Source organism: Pteropus medius, unplaced genomic scaffold (genome assembly GCF_902729225.1).
Source record: "Pteropus medius unplaced genomic scaffold, Ma_sr-lr_union100, whole genome shotgun sequence".
Classification (NCBI taxonomy): domain Eukaryota; kingdom Metazoa; phylum Chordata; class Mammalia; order Chiroptera; family Pteropodidae; genus Pteropus; species Pteropus medius.
In genome coordinates this window covers 16,620,238-16,643,028 of record NW_024354875.1, presented here as the reverse complement: position 1 = coordinate 16,643,028, position 22,791 = coordinate 16,620,238, and the positions used below count along the sequence as shown (strand labels likewise).

At 36.5% G+C, this 22,791-nt stretch overlaps 1 long non-coding RNA gene across 1 annotated transcript; it reads left to right on the top strand.

Annotated features, from left to right (window-relative positions):
* The first annotated feature begins 21,290 nt into the window (after positions 1–21,290).
* LOC120596900 (uncharacterized) lies at positions 21,291–22,494 on the top strand. Its single transcript, XR_005651253.1, has 2 exons — positions 21,291–21,686; positions 22,316–22,494. It is a non-coding gene; the product is annotated as an uncharacterized LOC120596900 (long non-coding RNA).
* Positions 22,495–22,791: the final 297 nt, after the last annotated feature.

Here is a 22,791-nt window from a genome sequence, read left to right as displayed (position 1 = left end):
CTGTTAATCATCAAATAAAAATCCAATTTTTGTGTGTCAAGGCTTGACGTGACTTTCTGTGCTTCAGTCAGTTCAGGCTATTTGGTTTTCTCCAACCTCTCATCATTTACTTATATTTTTAAACTATCCTTTGGCTTTTTTATTAAGATAAATCCCACATTCATTCAAGTTTTAGCTTATTCATGTCTCCTCCATGAAATCTTTAGTTGTTAAATCTTCATTCCATAGCTTTTTCCATAGCCGCCCTGCTCCCATCTCAATTCTAAAAGCATTGAGAGTTTGTAACACATAATTTAACCCTTTTAGCTTCTTGTGGTTATTTCATGTTGAATTTGTTAGGAAGTGCATTTGGTGACATGTAAGTGATCCGAATATAGTAGCTTGAATATGACATATATTTATTTGTTTTTTTTGTGCAATGAGATGTCAGGAGGCAGGGAGTTCACAGTTGCCACAGCGGCTCCTTGTGGCTCTCCATTCTTCAGTCCCTTGGGTCTGGTCCTCAGTTTCATGATATAAAATGCTGCAGTAGCTCCAGCAAGAAGAAGAAAGAACATAAGTGGCCAGCCTATTTTAAGAAGCTTTTTTGGAAGTGCTGTCCAATGAAAGGCCACCATTTTCTTCAGGGGTAGCTGGGGAATGTAATCTTTAAGACATTCACATCACTGCTCCCCTAGATCTAGAGATTCTGTTAGTAGGGAGGAAAAGAGGATGGTTACTATGGTGTGTCTCTCAGTCTCTGTGACACATTCATGAATGTGAGACTTCTGCTTCCATGTACCTGTAGGGACACAGCAAATATTTGCTTTGCTTTCCTTAGCAGCGGTAAGGTAAGTAAACTAAAAATATGTGATAAGTCAGTGTGTACTACCCCTTAGCTCAAGAAGAGTACTTCCTTTTTTACTTTGTCTTGTACTTTTTACTCTCATCTCAGAAATATGTAGAAGACAATAAATATTTTACAAAAGATATGGAAGACAAAAATAAATGTGAAGCTTGTTAACTTATAAACCATATGTTTTGTTCTGTTGAAAAAGATTATATAGAAGTGTCTGGATTTCAATGCTAGACTACTGGTACATATCCTTCAACAAATATTTAATAAATACTCTTGAACATGACACAAAATTCAGGATCTATATACTACACAGATTTTTTTTTTTTACATTAATCTTAAATTTGTAAGCTTTCAGGGCAACTAATACAGTGGTTGATAACTCAAGTAAACTGCTTTCGTATTCTTATCAGAATTTAAACAAAAAATATGCATGATAAATATTTGCTATTATTTGTAGTGCTGTTGTGGGTAGCTATTAGGATCGTGTCTGCTTCATCTGAAGGGTGTTTTACTACTTTTGTCAGACACAAAGCAAACCTCCTTTTGTCTCCTGATCACAGCTCTAATTGTCCCAGCTGGATGAATTCACCAAGTTGAGAATCTGAGAGGTCTTAACATTAGTAAAATCTACAAAGTGCCAGAGGGGCACAAAATCTGCATAGGAAACGTTCCCTCTCCAGACTTGGCGGTGTGGTTGCCACAGCTACCAAAGCCGCTGATTTCCCTGCTTTGTGTTTACATAGGAAGAGAAGCTTTCAAGGTGACAGAAGCTTCATTATATAACTGACATTGCAATTCATTTGCTTTAATACTTGCATTTTAATCTACTGTGCCTGGTCCTAAATAGGACTTTTCTTTGGAATATTCAGCTTGGTGGAGGATGGGAGACAAAATTTTATAGCATCAGGATGGCAGATCATAGGGTGAATGAATCTTTAATTATGATCTCCCTGAATATTGCTACCATTCATACCTTGACTTGAACCAATGTTAGAGGGCTGCATTGCTTCATTTGCCACAAAGAAAATGTAAGAACCATAGATTCATATATGCACCAATATGAAAATAGCAATTAGATGAAATCACATCAGCCCGTCCTTAGTGAAGTTTACGTAGATATCCATGCATAATTAACTGATGAATCATTCTGAAGCCTTGAAGTTCTACACTTTATTTAGTGATCTTTAAGCATTATCTACAAAATATTAATTGCAGATGAGTAAACTTCACTTAAAACCAAACCACGTACATAATATAATTTACATATGACCTTCTCTAAAGGACGTTGCATAGTGACAGATATATAAGAATGTGTTAACGGTAGGTTTACAGTTCATGTATTTCCATTTCTTTTCATAAATATATGTGTTATCAATGATAAAGTAGTCTCTAAACTTCTTCCACTTTCTTGTCCCCAATCTCAGTTTTGAAAAGAATATGTTTTGTATCGTCACATTTTGCTGTTGATAATGTGAAGGTACCTTCTATATTTTCTACCTTCACATTTTGCTGCTGATAATCCCATTTCATTGCATTATCAGCAACAAATGGCATTATCAGCAACAAAATACTGTTTTTTGTTTGTTTAAGGTTAAGAAGGAGCAGTGTTTATGACATTTAATTAATTTTTCTTTGTTAAATGAAGGGATACTTGACCACTATTTACAGTTCTTTAACAACTTCTATCAGGCCTTCTGAGTAGTAAGGGAACAATTTTTTGGAGCACTATTATGTTTTTTTCTCATTTTGTGTACATTGTCTCATTTAACATAACACTATTAAGTATTAGTAATTTATTTTACAGATGAAGCTAAGAAGAGTTCACGTCCACAATCACAAAGCCACTCAATGACAGAGACTTAGTGGTCTTTCTAACAGAGCCTTGGGTCTTTCTAATTCCCAAACCCATATTCTTTTCATTAACTTGGGGAGACAACCATGCCAGGATGACTTCAGATTTGGAGAGATAACATGGTATAATTCTCCTTTGTTTTAATTTTTAGCAATCATTAAATTACTTACAAGAAATAAATGTAAACATTGTTAAATATATTCTATATTATACTGAAGGCTGGGTTTCATCCCCAGCAATCATTGCCACTATCTTGCACCAGAGACTTCAGCTTTTTTTGAGGGATCATGTGGGTCCAAGGAAGCTAACTTTAACCTCAGTTTCAAGAGTGTATCATGTGACCCAAGCTAAACCCAACTAGAGCTTTCCATTCCTCTGGCTACAATGATTAGTTCAACAATTGAGCATGGAACCTTAGCTCCTCTAATCAGTATGAATCTCAAGATGTATTTCGAATGCTGGGGCAAAGGTGCTTCTGTTCATTTAGATAATGTAGATTTGAATTTCCCTGGACCATTAACTTCAGAGTAGGCCATGTGACTTACTCTCACCAATGAGATATAAGAGGAAATGTTGTCTGGTACTTCTGAGTGGGAGCTTTAAGAACCCTCGAATGTTCCCACTGTGTTCTTTCTTCCTCACTGCCGTAACACTGGCAATGTCCCAGCTAGGGGCTGTTCCATCAGCCTGGGTCCTTGAATAAATAGTGTGTAAAACCGTACCACAGCTGACCTACAATGGAATAATAAATTGAAATAATTTTTTATTGATTTAAGCCATTGAAATGTGGGAGTTGTTTTTTTCTGCGGCATAACTTAGGTAAGGTATGGAGGTGAGGCTGGAACCTGCTGTAGCCATTTTTGCAGCATGAATTCAGGCTAATGGCAAAGCTGACATAAGAAGGAAACAGTCAGGAAAATCATAGAGAAAGACAGATGAAACTCTGAAGATACTCATGGCTGCAGTCATCCCTACAGCGAAATTTTTAAGTTAATCAGTGTACATGCTTAGGCCTATTTTCATTCTGTTTTCTCTTACTTGCAACCAAAGCAAGCAAATTGCTTAATTTATTATACCATAAATTCCACCTCATTTTCCTACAAGAGACATCTGAAATAGTCTTGAAACCAGCCTAAGGAATTTAAGTTATAAGGGCCTGAAAGTCATTAGCTAGATCAATGTTGACAAAGAAAGGAAGCCCCTCAATAGGCAAATTTAATATAAAAGTAGGTGGGTGCCAAATTAGAACTATGTAAGATTACTATAATAATAATAAGATTCAAGTTAATGTTTTAAGAATAAGTGAAGAGTTTTTATACTTTTCAAAATAACACCTGTTTAAAAATGTATAATCAAAAATTTCCGAAGAGAAGAGTGTGGGGGAAGGCACACAGGGTCATGGAGTGATGTTTTGAAAAATATTTGGTCAAATTACCATCAAGATGTAAAATAATTGGATATTTTTTCTAATTGATCATTAGATGCTTTTTCTCCATTAGAAAAAAATGAAAAAAAAAAAACTATGATAAATAAATCACAAATTAGCAACAAATGGAACATATGACACCCGCAGAATTGTGAGAATTTCCCTTAGGGGGCCGAGTACCTTGTTCTCAATGCTACTCCTCAGCAGCAGAGAGGAGACTTCATACTGGATTGCCTGAAACGACCAGATGGAGTTAAAATCGGCCTTTGCCATGGCCAACATTTCTATTTCAGGAGAGGTAGTTACTAAAGTCAGAACACTATCCCTCTTTGAAATAGTCATCAGCTTATGGGAAAAACTTTCTGTGTCTACCCCCAAAATGTGAATGGACATTTGAAAGCAATAAATTGTACAAATAGAGGATTGAAACCAAAAACTAAGTAGTAATATTCTTAGTTAAAAGTAACGTAACAGTAAAACAGCAATAACAAAAATGTAAAATACAGTATCTGAGTAGTTTCTGTATACTGAAGCTCATATTTGATTTTTAAAATTTTATTTCTTATTTATTTAAAACATTTTGAATAGGAAATGCTTTTACATGATTAAATATACAATACAGAGTGGTATGCAGTAAAAAGTTTTGCTCCCACCTCTACCCTTATCAGCTCCATTTCCTCTGTCACCAACAGGTAACCATATTCTTAATTACTGAGTATCCTTCCAGAATTTCTTTATGCAAAACCAAGGAAATGCACATATGCATTGTTATTTTCTCTCTTTCTTACATAAAATGTAGCAGCTATAGACTGTTCTGTATTCTGCTATTTTCACCTAATAATATATCTTGGAGATTTTTCATTATCGGTACATCAAGAGCTTTATCATTTTTTCTTGTATCTGCATAGTATTTCTCATGGCATGCATGTACAATTATTTAACCAGTTCCCTACTGATAAAAAGCTGGATTTCCCTCTTTTTTTTTTTTTTTTTTTTACTATTACACACAGTATTTTTGATAAATAACCTTGAATAAAGAGTGTTGCTCCATACATGTTCACTGCTTAGTTTCAGAGAATGAAAATAAAGCCAAGCCCTGAAAATAGAGTCATTCTCAATTTTGGGAAGCTTTTAAATCAGAGGCCAAGATTGGGTTATTTTTACTATCTAAAGTTGTTAATTTATTTCTTCCCTCTCCAGACCATTTGTCTAAGAAAAGTGGTTTTAATTTGTAAATAAATATAAGCTACCTAGAAACTTGGAAAGCAGGGGCAATGCCTCATGTACATCCAAAGAACTAACCTGGGGCCTCTGTAGAAATGTTGCTTTGTAACAAGAATGATGGAAGAAAGGGCCATTTCCATAAGAGTCATTTAAATAATATATCAGAGTCCTCAAAAATCTTGGCCTCTTCATCTTTTAAGATATTAATTCTGAGCTTTTGTCTTCTGAATTGATTCTCATATGCATTCTTTCCCTTACATTTCTTTTCCTATCAGCTACATTCTCCAAAATGGTTGCTCTGCCAGCAGTGCCCTTTGATTCCATTCTATTTGAATTTTGTTGCTTTAAAATATCCAGTTTGTTATATAATACCTATATCAAGTCTTCTCTGTTGTTATTACTGTTGCTTTCTCAAAGAATTCTTTAGGTAATTCTTTTAATGGAATTTAGGTTTTTGATGATTTTTTTTGTTCCCTCCAACATACACCCTAAATAGTCAATGGGAAATTTAAAACGTGGGTAAGATTTTGTTTTGCTTTCCTTTTTTCCTTTTTTTAATCACAAATGGCTTGAATATGAAATAAATCGACATTTTAAATTAATATATTTTTATAGGTCAGTAGCCAATATTTCCAATTCCACCCACACTCTTTCTGCCTATTCCTCTTACTGACAACAATGGCTTGGAGGAGAGTCCCTTGATTCGCCTCTACTATTTTCAGCTGGAGGCATCATCGCCAACTCTTCTGAGTGGCTCTGCCATCTACCACAAACTCTCTACTAGTCCTGAAGATCCCTGGATTTTTTTTTTTTTTAAGAATCTGAAGCTCATGCTTTCAATATCTTAAAAGGAAAGTATGAATGGAGGATGGAAGAGACACTCTACTTTCTTTTTTTCAGTGATGTTATTTACGTCACTGCTTGATTTATTACCATCCCCCCCTTTTTTTTTCTTACTACTTATAGTTTTGCTCCCTAGTGCATAAGCTCCTGTCCTCCAAGGGTCTCTGTGCAAGTAGTTTCTTCCTCTGCTAGTTTTATCTGTCTTCCAGAGATCTGAAAGCAAAGTTCTCCAAACATAAAAGACCTACTAATACACTAGGAACAGTTTATTGGTTTAGTTTGTTTAATATAGTCAGAGGTAAGTCAACATTACTACAATTCTTTTAAAAACTACATTGATACTTCAGTTGGTTTAGGATGGCTCTAAATAATTCTTTAGTCATTTGCTAGTTTGTTTTTTAAATTGAGGTATAATTGACATATAACATTATATTTGTCTTGAGTTACAAATAACTATTCCACATTTGTACACATTGTGAAATTATCAACACAATAAGTCTAGTTAACATCCATCACTATACAAATTTATAAATATTTTATTCTTGTGATGAGAATTCTTAAGATCTACTTTCTTAGCTGGTTCCTTTTTAATAAGAATTGAGAGGTCAGATTTTGTATTTGTGCAATTTTGCATAAATATATATATACAATAGTCACAAAAATACAGTCACTGAAACATATGGAGGCTATGTTGTTACAGGGTTGCAAAAGATAACACCATTGGTTTATGAATTCAAACTTATTTTCTAATATAAGTGAGAAAAAACTAAGATGATCTTACCAGTGGTTATATTTACCTCATAATGATTAATCCTCCAAAATATCATTATTTGGGCAATGAGATTTTGAAGAGATTAAAAGAAAGAAAAAATAGAACATTTAGCAACAAAAAGAGAAAATTTGTTTGACCAGATTGCAATACTCAAATTGGTTAAACCGATGGCCTGCCTGATATTCTAAGGATGATTACTTCCTCCTCAGGGGAATGTTATAAACAAGGATTTACTATCAAAATATTTTTTATTTGTCTAAAAACTAATTTGCCAAGCCTGGAGATCAGAGGTATGGAGCAGATGGGAAAAGCAACCTGTTCCTCTGCCTTTAAGGAATCAGCTGTGGAGAGAACATGGCAAGTGGGATGGAAGTGTCGCTTGAGCCCCGAAGCTCCATAAATATCAGGAGAGAAGGCAATACCAGTTTCCCATTCTACAACTCACAAAGCCACTCCTTCTTCCTGAAGGTATTAAGCATTAATGATTATTTCTGTAATGAGGGACAAGTTCGGCTCTTGGCGCAAATGCTACCCAATCATGTGGGTTGTTTCAACAGCAGCACGTTTCACAACTTATTTTTCCTGTTCCTTTTATCTCTCTGAGAATTTTCAGTCTGAAGGTAATGAAGAGCTTCCTTTATCACTCTGTGTCATTGAAATATTTATCTAATTATTTGAATAAAAGATTACTCCTACAATAGTAACTCTGTCTCTACGTATACTCAGACTTCAAAGGGAAAAAGAAAGCTTAATGAATAAAATAATACCAAGACATTTGGCAATAAACTTTACAAACAACAAAATGCTACAATGAGTTACAGCTTGTTTACAGCATGTAGTCATACGCAATGCTCAGCATGGGACCAAAACCTGAGCAACAGTTGGCCTTTGGGGTGATAATTTTGACAGCAATAAGTTTAAAAGGTTTTTTCACACATTCGAGCATTTCTAAATACATTCTTGCCACCTTGCTGATTCAAAGTGGAGTAGTTGATGATAACATGGATTTATTAAGGCAATTTTCTCAGGATCCATTTCACTCCATCCTGTGTCTCAGGTTTTATTACCTGGCGAGTACAAAGCACATAAAGTTTAAATATAGGTGGCTCCTAATTTCCACCTGCTTGACTGCAGGGTGTTTAGATTTTTACAGAGGAAACCTCCCCCAAATACTTCCTGGTGTAAATACAAGTACCAATATGAGTCCACACACGAGCCCTTGCTCTCACTAATTGCCATGGAAGGTCACGCAGGGGTTTTGCCATCAATCCCAATAGAGCCATGGCTCCGAGCTGACATTCTGTTTTGGTTGCCCTAACTGTCGCCTCAATGCCATTGCAACTGGACGGTCAGCGCCCAGCCTCAGAAATCCAGCGAGATGAGAGAGAGAGTACTCCTCTTGTGTTTGCCTCACTGAGGTGGGAAGGTAGGGAGATACCAGAGCAAGGTTGGTTGAGCTCACAATTTAGTGAGCAATTCTCTCAATGCGTACGCAGACCCTGCCTTCCACAGTGCACATGCATCCCAGAATGGCTGAATGGAACATGTTCCCACCCAAGCTATGCTATTATCATCCACTGCTTAGATTGTTGCAGAGTTAAGTTCACTCTGCAATATCATCTTTCTTTCTCATGACTCCTCTTTCAGGAATCCCCTTTGTTCCTCCTTTAATCTCTCTTTTATTAGGGTCTCCTTAGACTGGTAAATAGGTCTCAACATCAATTGTGCACACACTTAAATGTTTATTCCAGAAGCCTTTCTAGCACCTGTTGTGATTCTGTGACTGTCAAAGATAGTCAGAGAGAGAAGCATCGCCTTACTCTATTGGCCAGGAGAATTCTTTCTAAGACCAATTCTATGATTGCTTTTTTTTATGAAATGTACAGGAAAAATGATAACTTTTGCTTTCCATAGATTCTGTGTACCAAAGGATATACTTTTTTTAAGTTTATTTATTATTTTTTAATAGACTATTTTTATAGCATTTTAGGTTCACAGCAAAATTGAGTGGAAGGTACAGAGATTTCCCATATATATAACATATAATATATAATGACAAATGTATAATGACATGTATCCATCATTACCATATAGAGTATTTTTAGTACTCTAAAAATCGTCTGTGCTCTGCCTATCCCTCCTTTCCTCTTAACTCTGACAACCACTGATCTCTTTATCATCTCTATAGTTTTGCCTTTCCTGGAATGTCATACAGTTGGAATCATACATTACGTAATCTTTTCAGATTGGCCTCCTCCACTTGGTAATATGTATGTCAAGTGCTTCCATGTCTTTTCATAGCCTAAAAGCTCATTTCTTTTTAGTGCTGAATAATATCCCATTGCCTGGATGTACTACAGTTTATTCATTCATTTCTCTTAAAGAATATTTACAAGTAAATAAGTTATTGTTAATTTGAAGTGGAGTTACATAGATTTTACAAGGCAATGTTCTCTGGATTCATGATTCTCTAGCCCTTCTGTACTTCCCCAGATATGTCTCTATTCTTATTCTTTTCCTTCCTTGTTAGTGGTTGCCTGAAGTTGTTATATATCCAACATTGTATTGGGTAGGAATAGAATTAGATTCAGTCCACTTTCAAATTTTCTTAACTTTGTTTTTATCCAATGTTATTATTATTCATATTGCTCTGAGGTGGAACTTAAAGTGAGCAGAGACAGTGACATGTACCTGTCCCAGCAGGCACTAAAGTGTTCCTTCTTCTTCTGTCTACTTTAAACTCAAGAAAAGAGAGGGAGATGAGGAAGAAAAGAAGGAAGAATGGAAACATTAACATTTGATTCTGGTCCATTTGATACGGGCAAAGAAATGAATGCCCTCTGAGTGGCAGGAAATATCTAAGAGTATTTAGAATGGTAAAAAGACAAACAGGGAGCAGAATTCTGTCATGGAGATGGTTTGGGGCATTGTTTCATCTGGAGTAGCTTACATCAAGTGTTTCTCATTCAGCTGATGGTATTTGTGATGTAGGAGTCTGATATCAGAAACTGGAATGATGAGTTCCAGCTGTTGGACTGTCTACCCAGAATGAGTTTTCTCAGCCCAGTCTGGTCCATGGAGGTATTTCACCTGCCTTTTATGCAATTTTGATTTGAGACATAAATTTTATTTAGTATTAAAGATATTTTTCCTCTGGGCACAAACCTTTAACTTAAGCTCTAACATTTTTAGGTGAACATTTTTGCTTATTCTAAATGGACTTTTTTGTGGGGGAAGGGATTTACATTTTCATTATATATTATTTTGATTAATAAACATAGCCTATGCTCTTTATAATCATAAGACAATAATGCATACATGCATTTAATATTTCCATAGCATTCCCGAATCAGACGTGAATTCGTTAGAAAGTATTATAGGTGTTTAATTCTCAAGTAAAATCTCTTGCATAAATTAATGGTGGTATAGGGGTGCTGATTAACCTGTGGTCCCTTATGAAATGCCAAAATTTACCTTAGGGAAACATTTTTTACTATGTGCACGTTTGTGATCAGTCTAACTCTTCCCCCAAGGGTAGGATCGACTCTCTCTGTTTTCTTTGTTTTTTCCTGATTACTTTTTTGTAAACCTAGATACTAGCCAGTTTCATAACCAATGTTTATTGCCATATGTAAAAATTAATCAAAAATTAAATTTAATCAAATGATCTGTGGTATATAGAACCCTGGTTTCTCAATATTGTCTTATTGTCTTATCAATGACCTTTAAATAAACTATGAGCTTAGATGATTGAACCCCACCCCGAAAAAAAATTTTCAGCTTTCTTCTTTTAAATTAATAAAGGTATTTTAGAATTGTCCTGCAGAAATTTTAATAAGGGTCTTTAAAACCCTTGCTAACTTAAATTTACTCCTAACTTGCCACATGAAATGTAGCTTGCTTAGTGCTTTCCCATCAACAAAGCTGACAAAATATGTAAATAGCAAGAATGCAAAGTAAGTTTATATATTATTGTATTCCCCTCTACCACCATCATCTAATCTTGGCAACAAAATTAAGGGAAAAAGAGTATCTGATGTAGAAAATATTTTCATAATGACAAAGGAAATAATTTCACAATTTTGGCTTATCAGTTTTGGCGATAGGAAATTCAGTCATTTATTAAACAAAAATTTATTATGCAGTTACTATATGCCAAGTTCTGTTCTAGGTGCTTGGAATAAAGTGGAAATCTCATGGAGGTTATAGCCTAGGAGCAGATAGATGATAATAAAATGTGTATAGTACAATGGCAGAAGCCATGGATATAAATAAAACAAAGTAAATGGCTTAGTTGATAGCTGCAGGCAGCCAGGGATTACCAACTAGCCCTCCAATCTGATTACAGGAGCGTATAACTGTGGCTGGAGAATCATTATTGAGAAGGCTGGCCACAGCATCAAGGATGACCAAAGTGTCCTCAGATATTTAGGGTCATGAAATGGGGGTGATTTGATAAAGAATTTGGCATGTTGGTGAGAAAGGTAAAAAAAATAGAGTGTAGAGGTAAGACCAATGCTTGGACAGACTTGGGTTTGACACTACTAACTAGTCATGTGACTGAGTTTACCTTATTAAGCCTCTCAGAGCCTCATTTCCTCAACTGTCAAGTGGGGATTATAATGGAGCCAACATTTCTTTCATATTTAGAGTGTGCCAGGCTCAGGACTAAATGCTTTACATACAAAATTTTATTCTCACAAGAACACTTACAGTGAAGCACTGTTATGTCTGTGTGAACAATGAGCAGACAGGTACAGAAAGATTAGGAACTGAACAGAGGTTATCCAGCTGTGAAGACAGGCAGGATGGCCTGATAAGTTACCCTGGGAGATCTTTATGGTGTTTTGTTTTTGTTTTTGTTTTCCCAATAAGCTGGCTGAGACTAGAGACGTCTCTCTCCCCAAACAAGAAGGGCTGTTTATAGACTTAATTTCCCACCAGACCAGGAACCCCAGGTACTGAGGAAGTATGCAGCTGGCATTTCTGGCACTTCTCTAAACAGATGGCCTTAAACTTAGATTATTTGGACTTGAACCAACATATTTATTCCCCAGCGTGAGGTCACTCTCATGCTTGCCCCATAAGTCCCTCTTATGATATACGAAGGAGCATAACTCGATGGGTGCCCAACTACACCCCTGCCTAAGTACACCTATTTGTAGAGTGTTGCTGGAACAAGGACTGTATGCATTTTGGACCCTCCTGCCCGTAATTTCTAGGTGCTGCCAAGTGACATTTCCTAGCAAACCTTTTGTAGGACAATGGCTATTAAAAAAAAAAGAACCAGAAATCAAACTAAGGTGAATGTGACATATGACAGCTATGTCATAATTCATAATCTCTATGACTCTTGTGGACTCAGATATAAATGAAGCAGTTTGTTTAGTGCCTGATAGAAATTTTCCATAATTTAAAAATAACTTAGTTATTATTATTCTAGCTTTAAATTATAGCAACAAAACTGATATTGCTAAAAGCAGCTTTGTTTTTGTTTTAATACAAATTAAACTTGTTAATAGAATTCTATGGAAAGTGCCAGCTTTTTGGTGCCCTGTTTTTGGAATTTCCAGGATCCCTAAAGAAAGAGCAGTTTTCTACTAAGTTAATCGCTTGGAAAACTTATGGAAGACTACTGTGCAAGGAATGCTACCTCGCTAATAAATTAAACTATTAGATTCATTGTGATCACTTGGATGGGACTCATTGTTTTAATAAGGTTCTTTTGGTAAAAAGATGAAGATGGACTTTGTGTGGCAAGTGATATGGGAGGAAAAGTGACATGTGTCAGACGAAATCTTGGGATACCTGGAGATGTTTCTAGCAATTTGGCCAAACTAGAATTGTCAGGGGGACTCCCACTTGAGAGGCAGGAAAAAGGACACATGGCTCTCATTCAGTACAGTTTTTTTGGCCAACTGTGGACGTTGGAGGCAGATTTAATCAAGAAAGAAGAAAACAATCAAGATAGGTGCTGTGTAGAGTGATTTCCAATCAGAGAACAATTTTCATGGGAGGCAGTATTGCTGACTGAGCGGCGAGACATTTTAGCCACATGGAAAGTGAACACTTTAGAGTGGGGAGGGCAGGAGGATCTGTTCTCAAATCATGTCTCTAGTCACAAGGAGACTTAAATAAATCTAAGAAAAGCTATTGAGAGGATGCACATTATGATTGTAGTTAATATCATTGAATAGTACACTTTGAAATGGTTTAAAAGGCAAATTTTACAATATACATATATTTAAATTGAGTTAATTAAACAAATTAAAAAAACAATGTAATATGTCAAAAGTCATTGAATTGTGCAGTTTAAACGAGTGAATTGAACAGTATGTGTATTATATCTCAATAAAACTGTTTAAAAATAGCAGAGTATTTTATTTCTACAATTAATGAGTTGGTTTTCTTTTAGTTTTCTAAAGGGTATGTTACATAGGCTGCCCAGTAAACGCCAAGAATTTGCTATAATGGGAACAACATGAATCTTAAGGTTATAGGTAGCTATGCAAATGCAGATGAATACGATATTTCTAGTATTTTTGGCAACATAATCAGTTGAAGAAAAAAATAAATGACTGAAATACAGGGCATATGTGTTTATTAATGAGATTCTCATTTTCTTATTATTCTAAATAGCCAACTACTGTGTGCTACTCCATCTCCAGCCTGACAAAGCTGGGCTTGTAAAAAATCTCATCAATATAGAATCTGACAGGATCAGACAATAGTCTCTTGCTAATTAATATTTAATGGGCCTATGGATTTTTCCTTAGCAGCTGGAGTGCTAAATAATAGTCAATTAGCAAATGTGTTAATTAACTCTAATTACACAGCACATGAGCTTCTCCAAGGATTTTTCCTTTATAGATTTACACGTGAATGTTCTACCACTTTTCTTGAACACACCAGGCAACTAATTAATTGAGAAATAATAATTCTTCTCTCTAAAACATGTATTTAAAGATACAATTCAGTTTAATCTTGATAACTTAAAAAAAATGACATTTAAATGTGTAAGATAAATCAGATGTCTGCCTTTCAAATAGGCTTTTCTTAAACACTAGGAAGTTTTTTTATTTATGCGTGAGTGAGGAAGAGGGAAAGAGCATTATGAGTTTTGTGTATACATGTATGAGCGAAAGAGAAAATTAAAAAAAGGAAGAAAAGAAGGAAAAAAGGAAGCAAGGGAGTTAGGAAGGAAAGAAGGAATAGGAGTGAAAAAGAGAAGAAAGAGAAAGGGAAGGAAGAGAAAAAAGGAGAGAAAAAGGAAGGAAGGAAAGAAGGAAGGAAGGAAGGAAGGGAAGAAAGAAGGAAAAAAAGTAGGAAAAAAAGAAAGTAAGAAGGAAGGAAGGAAAATGAAGTGAAAAATATAAGAGAGACCGATTCTTTGTGAGGAATCAGGATGTGGATAGTTTGACTTGCAGTATGCAAAATTATGAACTCCAGGAGCAAGGACAATCAATATGTACCAAGCAATTAACAGTAATCTTCTGAGCTTTGTGTGCCAGTTAAAGAAAATGCTTCTAACATTGTATGGGGGCTGCACTGAGGAAAGAAATTAGCATAGCAGCTTTGCACATGATCTGGCATGAGTTGTTAGATCAAAGGCTATGGATGGCAGCAGCCTGCTCCAGGGGAACCAGCCGCCCTGTCACCATTTCAGTGCCGGAGGATGCTGCTCAAAGCATTTGTAGAGAAAACCGCCTAAGGGGACTTTAGGGCACAAAGTTGTTTTTTTCTTAAATAAAATGATGGTCATGAAATTTAGTTCAAATGACCACTCATTTGTGGAAATCTATATCACCAAGCTTCCCTTCCTCTCAGTTCACTGCTGTAAGCCTCTGCTGAGACCCTTGAATGTTGGTTAGCGATCAGGAATGTTTAGGAAAAATTATTAAAATTGATTCTTTGGATTAAACTTATTTGATCATTTTAATTAAGCTCAGAGTTGCTGCCAGCTTTTAGCAAGTACACAATGCCTTTTTATTCTTGTGCATCGGAGTTACCAAATTCTCATTAAGAACACTACAAAGAGTCAGGGAAAAAAAATGCAATATTGTGAAAGTACACATTGGAAAATGCCAAGCATTATTTATCTGTTTATTGTATTGAGAGACAATAATATTTACACTTTTCGTGGTTCAGAGTTGGAGCCTTAGAAGAATGTGAACCTGTTCTTGTGAATTAGCACACTTTGAATTATTAGCAAACAGTGTATTTGGTTCTGAAGGTCCGGGACCCTGTCTTCTGGGTTTTGTTGTGTTTGGGGGACCTAGCTGAGAGACATGTTAAGAGAAGGCTTTGAGGCCATGGATGGCGGTGGTGCTGAAAACTGGACTGGGAGCCTGATCTAGGAGGGTTGGGCAATGTGAATCACGAAGGTCTGCATGATCAGCAGTCGTGAAGCTGCAGGCCTTTTGTATCAGACAACTCACCGCCCCACCTAGCATCCTTTTAGCCTTCCTCCTTACTCCAGCAGTTGCTGTGGCAACCGGCTTCAAGCAGGTGTGACCTCAAGACTCTTGGCCTCAGCTGTACCGCTGGCCCTCTCATATTTCTCTTCAGGGGCTTCTTTGTTACCTCATGGGACTTCTGTATGGCCCAGGCAGCCTGCACGAACCTGGGAATGCACAGGAGTTCACAACCCCAGGGGCCACCCCTTCTCTCTTTGAATACTTGTGGGGACTGAGGCTCGGTTGTCCAGGGTGATGACTGACTTCGTACCACACCCTCACATTGGCTTTCCTGCCTTCCCTGTCTTTCTCTAGGTCCCAACTACTGTTCCCTAGGACCACTACCTGCACAAGCTCTTGTGTCTCACGCTGGGCTTTTGGGGGAAACCTAAGGCTACGACCACGCCCTTCCAGAAGTCAAGTTGAGGCAGTGATTGAAAACGCAGACAGGTGAGAGGAGTCAGGGAACGTGGACTTCCAGACCACAAGAAAGGGCAGGGAGACAGTAATCCGCCAAGCAGTGCATGTTCTGCAGCCAGTTCCCTGGGCCTGAAGGAACAAAATAATTTAGACTTCTAGAGTGATCTCCTAGGGTCCTTTCAGCCTCTGAGCTAGAGAGCTTGCAGTGTCTGCTTGGGTGGAGGCAAAGGCTGTGGCTGGAAAATTCTGCAGAGACATTATTTAATCTATCCTGGTTGGAGTTTCCCTATTGCCAAAGTAAAGAGAAATATGATGTTTACCCATGTAGCTTCGATTAGAGTGGAAAGTGTGTTTGGGACATCAGAAAGGAAACATAAATGACAGAATACCTTTGCCTCTCTTCCTTATTCTCTGCACAAGTATAAATCTTACCCAAGTGGCATTGCAAGGAGACTGTGACTGTTATTTCAGAAAAGAAGTAACAATAGAGTCCTGAATTAGTTTTCTATTGTTGCTGTAACGAATTACCACAAGCTTAGTGGCTTAAAACAACATAAAATTATTATCTTAAAGTTCTTTGGGTCAGAAGTCTGACATAGGTCTTACTAGGCTAAAATCAAGGTTTTGGCCAAGCTACATTCATTTCTAAAGGCTCTAGGGGAGAATTTATTGTCTTGCCTTTTTAAGCTTCTGGGGCCTTCCTGATTTCCTTAGCTTGTATTCTCTTTCTTCCATCTTCGAAGTCAGCAATGACAGGCTGAGTCCTTCTCACATCACATCACTCTGACACCTTCTGCCTCTTTCTTCCATTCTTAAGGACCCTTGGGCCCAAATGGATAATTGAGGATAACCTCCCTATTTTAAGGTCAGCTGATTAGTAATCTTAATTCTTTTTGCCATGTACTATAACACATTCACAGGTCTGGAGATTAAGATGTGGACATCTCTGGGTGGTCATTATTCTGCCTGCCATAAGTTCTTTCTGAAATCTAACTTGTAGACTGAAAGTTTCCTCTACCTAGAAAGTCTTCAACCTGGCATTGATGGAGTCTGGCTTCTCCTTCAAGGATCAACTCAAATGTCTTCTATTTAAATCCTATCTTGAACCCAAACAAGTAGAAATAATTCTTCCCTTCATACTCTTCTAAAACACTTCATTTATCTCTTTGGTGTAGCACTTAGCATACACAGACACTTACCAAACTGCAAACTCTTCTCCCCTTTCTTAGTATAGTTACAGAGTAGGAGGAGGGAAATTTCATAGTTATGTTTGTATCCCTAGCTCACAGGTGAAGAAGTATAAGGTGGTCAGCTTCCAAAGCTATTTCTTGAACTGAATGACAACAGAAATTCAAGGAAAGACCTGTAATGAATCTGTTATATTAACATTTGATAAGTGGAGCACAGGGTACTGGATGATGAGCTATAGTTCAACAACAGACCACAGAGAAATTGCAATAGAGAAGTCTATTGTTTACAGGTCTTGGAGGAAGTATGCCTTGAGGGGCCACACAGGAAAATGTTCAGACAGAGAGAGAGAGATAGGTACATGTGTTTATTAGGTTCCACGGATGGAGTGCTTTGGGATTCTTGGATTAAGGCTGGATTGGTCAATTCAAACCAAAAGAGCAGGGTTCTGTTAAGTCCCATGGGGTCTTATCTAAGGGGTGTACAAAAGGAAGGCACTAAGAGATGGGATAGACTATTGACCAGAAGAGGGGCTGTTGGGGTGATCATATCAGAGACTTACATTTGCTTGTAACTCTGTGGGCTATTATCTAGGGCACGTTCTTGCATGAGAGGGCTAGTGTCAGTTTAAGGTCCTTGCTGGCCACTTAGCCAAACAAAATGCATGCAAATTAATACCAGAGGGTAGCTTAGCTAAATTCTTGAGAGACCCACATTTCCAGATATAAAGCTTCTTTATGGGAGGAACCGTGTTTTACTCACCTTCACGCCATAATGCCTTCTCGAGTTGTTTAGCCGAGAGCTTTTCCAGTAATTCATAGTGAAATGCAATAAAATTTATTTGACCTTTTAGGGTTTATATTTCTCATTTGTAAAATGAAGATGTTGTTTCTCTAGATGTCCTTTGTGGTCCCTGCCAGCTCCAATATCCAGTGACTTAATTAAATATTAAACTTAAGTAAAGTGAACTAAATTTTAATCCAGTCAAGAAATATCGAATTTATATCTTACCCTGGCATTTGAAAATTTCCTACAGACAACTCCTGGGACTAAATTTATTCACATTTAACTGAGGATACATGGAATTGCAGAAGGGCTATATGCTTCTTATGTGAAAAACTAGTTATTGTCAGCCAGCCTTCTTACCTTCGGTGTAAGCTATTCTTCTGAATCACCTAGTGCAAGTGGGCAGCCAATAGAGTGAAGTGCTTACTGTGGGTGAGACTCTTCATAGAAGGCTTCTCAGAGCTGGGCAAGTCTACCCACCTGGATAGAAGAAGGGAAATATGTGGATTGGCAGAGAAGAGAGTGGAGATATTACAGCAATAGTGTTTCCTTCTTTCTTGTTTGACAAAGATAGGAGCATTGAGATTGGTGAGCTTTTTTATTGACCAAATTCCAAGAATTTCAATGTATATGGACTATAGTTGATGATACTTAAAAGAAAACATGTATGCAAGGATGAGTTATTGTTCTGTGTTTTAATAAAATGACCGCCACTGGGATCCCATTATAGAAAAGTTATGACCCTCTCGGATACAGGGATTTCATTGCTGTTTGTACCCATATCACATGAACAAAAGCATCAGAGAGTAACCAGAGTTACCTGAATCCATCTTCACTGTATTTGAGAGAGCAGGGGTATGGGTGAGAGAAGCATTGTAAGATTTCAATAATGAGGCTCAAATAAAACTAGAGAAGTAGGAAAAGTAAAGTGGACAGATTGAGGAGTGTTACTTCCTCAATGCTGTACATTCTTTCTTATCACATCCTGAGGGGTCTAACCCAGGACTAAACTACGAGGAGTAAGTAGCTGCTATAAAATGTGTTTGGTAGGGTTACCGTAATGTCAACTTTATGGTCTTAGTATAAAAATTTCTACCCTTTTAGGCTATGTTATTAAAACTCCTTGTAAACTGAAGTTAAATAAAAAAGAATAAAAAATACTCTTTGTTTTAATACAAATGTATTCTTAAGGAAGAATTTATATAAACTAAATTAGTTTAATAGGTCATTTTTATTTAATAACATATATCATATACTATGGATTAGGGACTATTCTAAATGCTTTATAATATTATTATTTAATTATTACCTATTATAACTCTAAGAGAATAATATATAGAGACAGGAAAAAATTATATGAGTATTAGGAAATAAAGGAAAAGTTATGATATCTGTAAAGGAGATAAAGCCCTGGGTGGGTCACTGAAATAGGAGAAACCAAAATGAAGGACGAGTCGGGAATCAGAAAGAGGGAAGGTACCTAAAACACTTTTCTGTTTGCATCACCGTGTGGCCAAGAGGTCAACTCCTGGTTTTCTTGAGGTTGTAACCCACAGGCTGAAATAGAGAAGAAGCCAGACAAAGTATTTTGGATGCAGAAAGAAACCTAAAGTGCATCTCAGAAAATCCCCAAAGCATCTTTTAGGCAAAAGCAAAAGAGACCACTGGGTACGCTGCTATAACGTGGCACCAGCAAAACATTCAAATCCAGAGTGCACTGTAAAACAGCAGAATGCCTAACGCATTCTCCGAAGTCATTACTAAAAATAATTAAATCGATTGTTGGTCTCAGAGATTTCAAAAGAGAAGGATATGCATGCTAGAGCCATCCATATATTTCCCAGAGGAAGGGCAAGAAAACTATGAATAAAATTAGGGCCACGCTATAATAGGTGATCAAGCAATTAGCATACATGAAAAGAGCACAATTATGAGCCACAGTGAAGCAGCATCATAATTTATTTTCTATAACTGATTTCTTAGATTCCATATTTTAATAATATTGATATGTGCTTTCATAGCTCTAAAATATGAGTGTTGTAAAACTCTGTTCCGAATTATGTTATTGCAAAAATCATCGCCTTGTTCATGAGCAGAGAGACAACTATGGTGACAGTTTGAGATGGGGAAACGAAATTATTTTTCCCTGTTCATTTGGTAGTTTATAGGTTTCAGGGTAATGGGTGAATCATTAAGAACAGAATTATCTTCTGAATAATTCAGCAAGGAGTTAGAGAGATGTATGTGGAGTCTGGAATCCTAGTTCCCGGGCCTGACTTTCCTCTGATGTGATCTGGATAAATCGTTTAATGTCTTTATCCTTAGTTATCTCGCTATAAAATGAGATTGTTGAATTAGAGGAGAAAAGTGATAATAATAAACATCTTTTAAGTACTTAGTACATCGTCAGCAATATTCTAAGCATTTTGTATATATTGAATTCTTGAATCTGCACAACAGTGCTGTGAAATAAATACTGTATTTATCCCCACATCACAGCCAGGGAATCAAGGCACAGTCAGGTCACTGCCCCATGAGCAATAGTGATGGAGCCAGCATCTGAAAGGTGGTCTTGTTATTGAGCCTGAGTAGCAGCTGCTGAGCAATACTGGTTAACAACCAAAGTGTTTTAGTGTTTTGTATAACCTGCAATTCTGATTCTATAATTTTTTTCAAAGATATACTTTCTAGAAGAATTTATTTTTAAATTCTTTAAGAAATGAGTGATTTTTCTGAATGAGAGTAATGATAGAATGCCATATATATTTTTTTCCTTTATCCAGATGGGTGAAGGTTGACATTGTCAGGCAGCTGATCTTGATTGTGTGGGGTGTGTGTGTGGGTGTGGATGGTGATGGTGGGTGGCAGGTAGGCTTTTGGTTTATGATTTGTGAAACTCTTCCCCAATAATTAAAAAAAAAAAAGTTTTGGTGTACAGCAAAGGTTATATAAAAACCTTTGAGTCTCTACTAGCTTTCTATAAATAATTCACAGGGCCTATGTGCATTGCATCCTGTCCACTGACATGTTTGTAAACATCACTCACTCTGAATTGGCCATAGCAACTAATGCAATATTTACTAAAAGATTTTTGTTTAAACTTGTTCTGGGTAAAGATGTCTCAGAGTTTCTCAAACTTTAGCTTGCATAAATGTTACCGAGAAATAGGTCTAAAATGGTGATTCTGGATCACCTCTGTCTCTCCCAGTTCTGTACTGGATCCCAAGAAATGTCATTTTAAACAAGTATACCTAAGTGACTGTTCCAGGAGGACCAGGGAAGAAACTGAGAGGTGTTCAAAGGTTTTATGTGATTCTTTGGTTAAGACAATCTGGTCAGTTATCTATGAATTACACATTCATCTTGCATGGGAGATGTCAACTCTAGTCACATATTTTCCTTTTAAAATAAACATCTCCATAATAGCAATAATAGTAATAATTAGCATGTTTTATTTTTGTTATGGATTGGGCATTTAACTTTATTCATTTAATCCTCAAAATAACCCTATTCAATATGTACTATTATTGTGTTCATTGTATATTGCAGGAAACTATAAATTGTGGGAGATTGTGAAAGATAATTAAGAGTACAGTTGACCTTTGAACAACACAGATTTGAACTGCATGGGTTCACTTATACAAGGATTTTTTCCAGTAAGTACAGTCAACCCTTTATATGGGTGGGTTGCACACATGCAGATTTGACCAACCACAAATGGAAAACAGATTCCCAACCATGGTTTCGCAACTGTGGATTGAAAATACTGTTTTGGATCTGCATTTGGTTGAATCTGCTGATGCGAGGGACAAACTTAGAGTCCAAAGTGACATGCAGATTTTCAACTGCTCAGAAGTAATTCACTCAAGGTCACACAGCAAGTAAGTTCTGGAGTTATAGCTACCAAATGTTTACTTTATCTTACATGCTTTTCTCCATTCCTCCTCTCTTTTTCCTTTCCTTTTTAAATTTACCCTCTGTCTTGCTTTTTCTTTTGTAGTGAAAGAAAGTTTTCCTCATCCTTCTTAGAGTTTCTGGCTGGGTCTGAAAATTAAACTGACAAAGCCAGGTTAACAGGAGAAAAGCATACAAATTTACTTAATATAAATTTTAAGTGACAGAAGAGGAAACTTAGTAAGGCCTATGTATTAAGATTCTTCTTGGCATCCCTTTGCCTTCTAAGATAAGGATGCATCTTTCCTCTGGATACAAGGAAGGCATCTCTCGCATGAGGGTTTTATGACTTGTTTCAGGGAAGAAGGGGGCATATGTCAGGGTGACATTCCCACTTCTGCTGTTTTTTTAAAACTAAGCTTAAAATATTTAATATGTCAAGGTGTTATATTTTGAGGTAGCATGTCCTGAGCCCCATCCATCCCATCTTTCCTTCTTTCTTTCTTTCCTTCCTTCTTTCCTTCCTTCCCTCCCTCCTGTCACCTAGTGATTAGTTTTTGTCTTACTGTTTTCTGTACCCCATGACTCAAACCTTAAACAAGTGTTTACTATACAGGTTTGGACTACCTTCATGAAGACAGAGCAAATTAACTCCCTAGGGCAGTTGTGAACTAGCTCTCTGCCCTATGTCTCTTTCCTGCCATCTGTGTTATATCTACAATCATAAATGTCAGAGGTGGGCCTTGATAGACATCATACAGACACTAAGGTAAGAGATGTAAAAAAAAAAAAAAATGGATCTTGATTTATATGATAACTTAAAAAAAAAGCACTTAAAAAAGAGTAAGAATTCCATTTTTCTACCTTTCACTAAAAGGACCATTGCACAAAAATAAAGACATTTTCTGTGTCCTTTTAAAACTGACCATTTTGCATTACAGTAATTTGTGGAGAATTATTAAATAAATTATACATGATATATTATTAATCAGTAAGATGATTTAAAAATTAATTTTAACCTTAGAAAATAATTTTTTTACATAAAGTGAAAAAAGAAGCAACTGTCACAAAAGAAAAATCTGAAAGAAAATT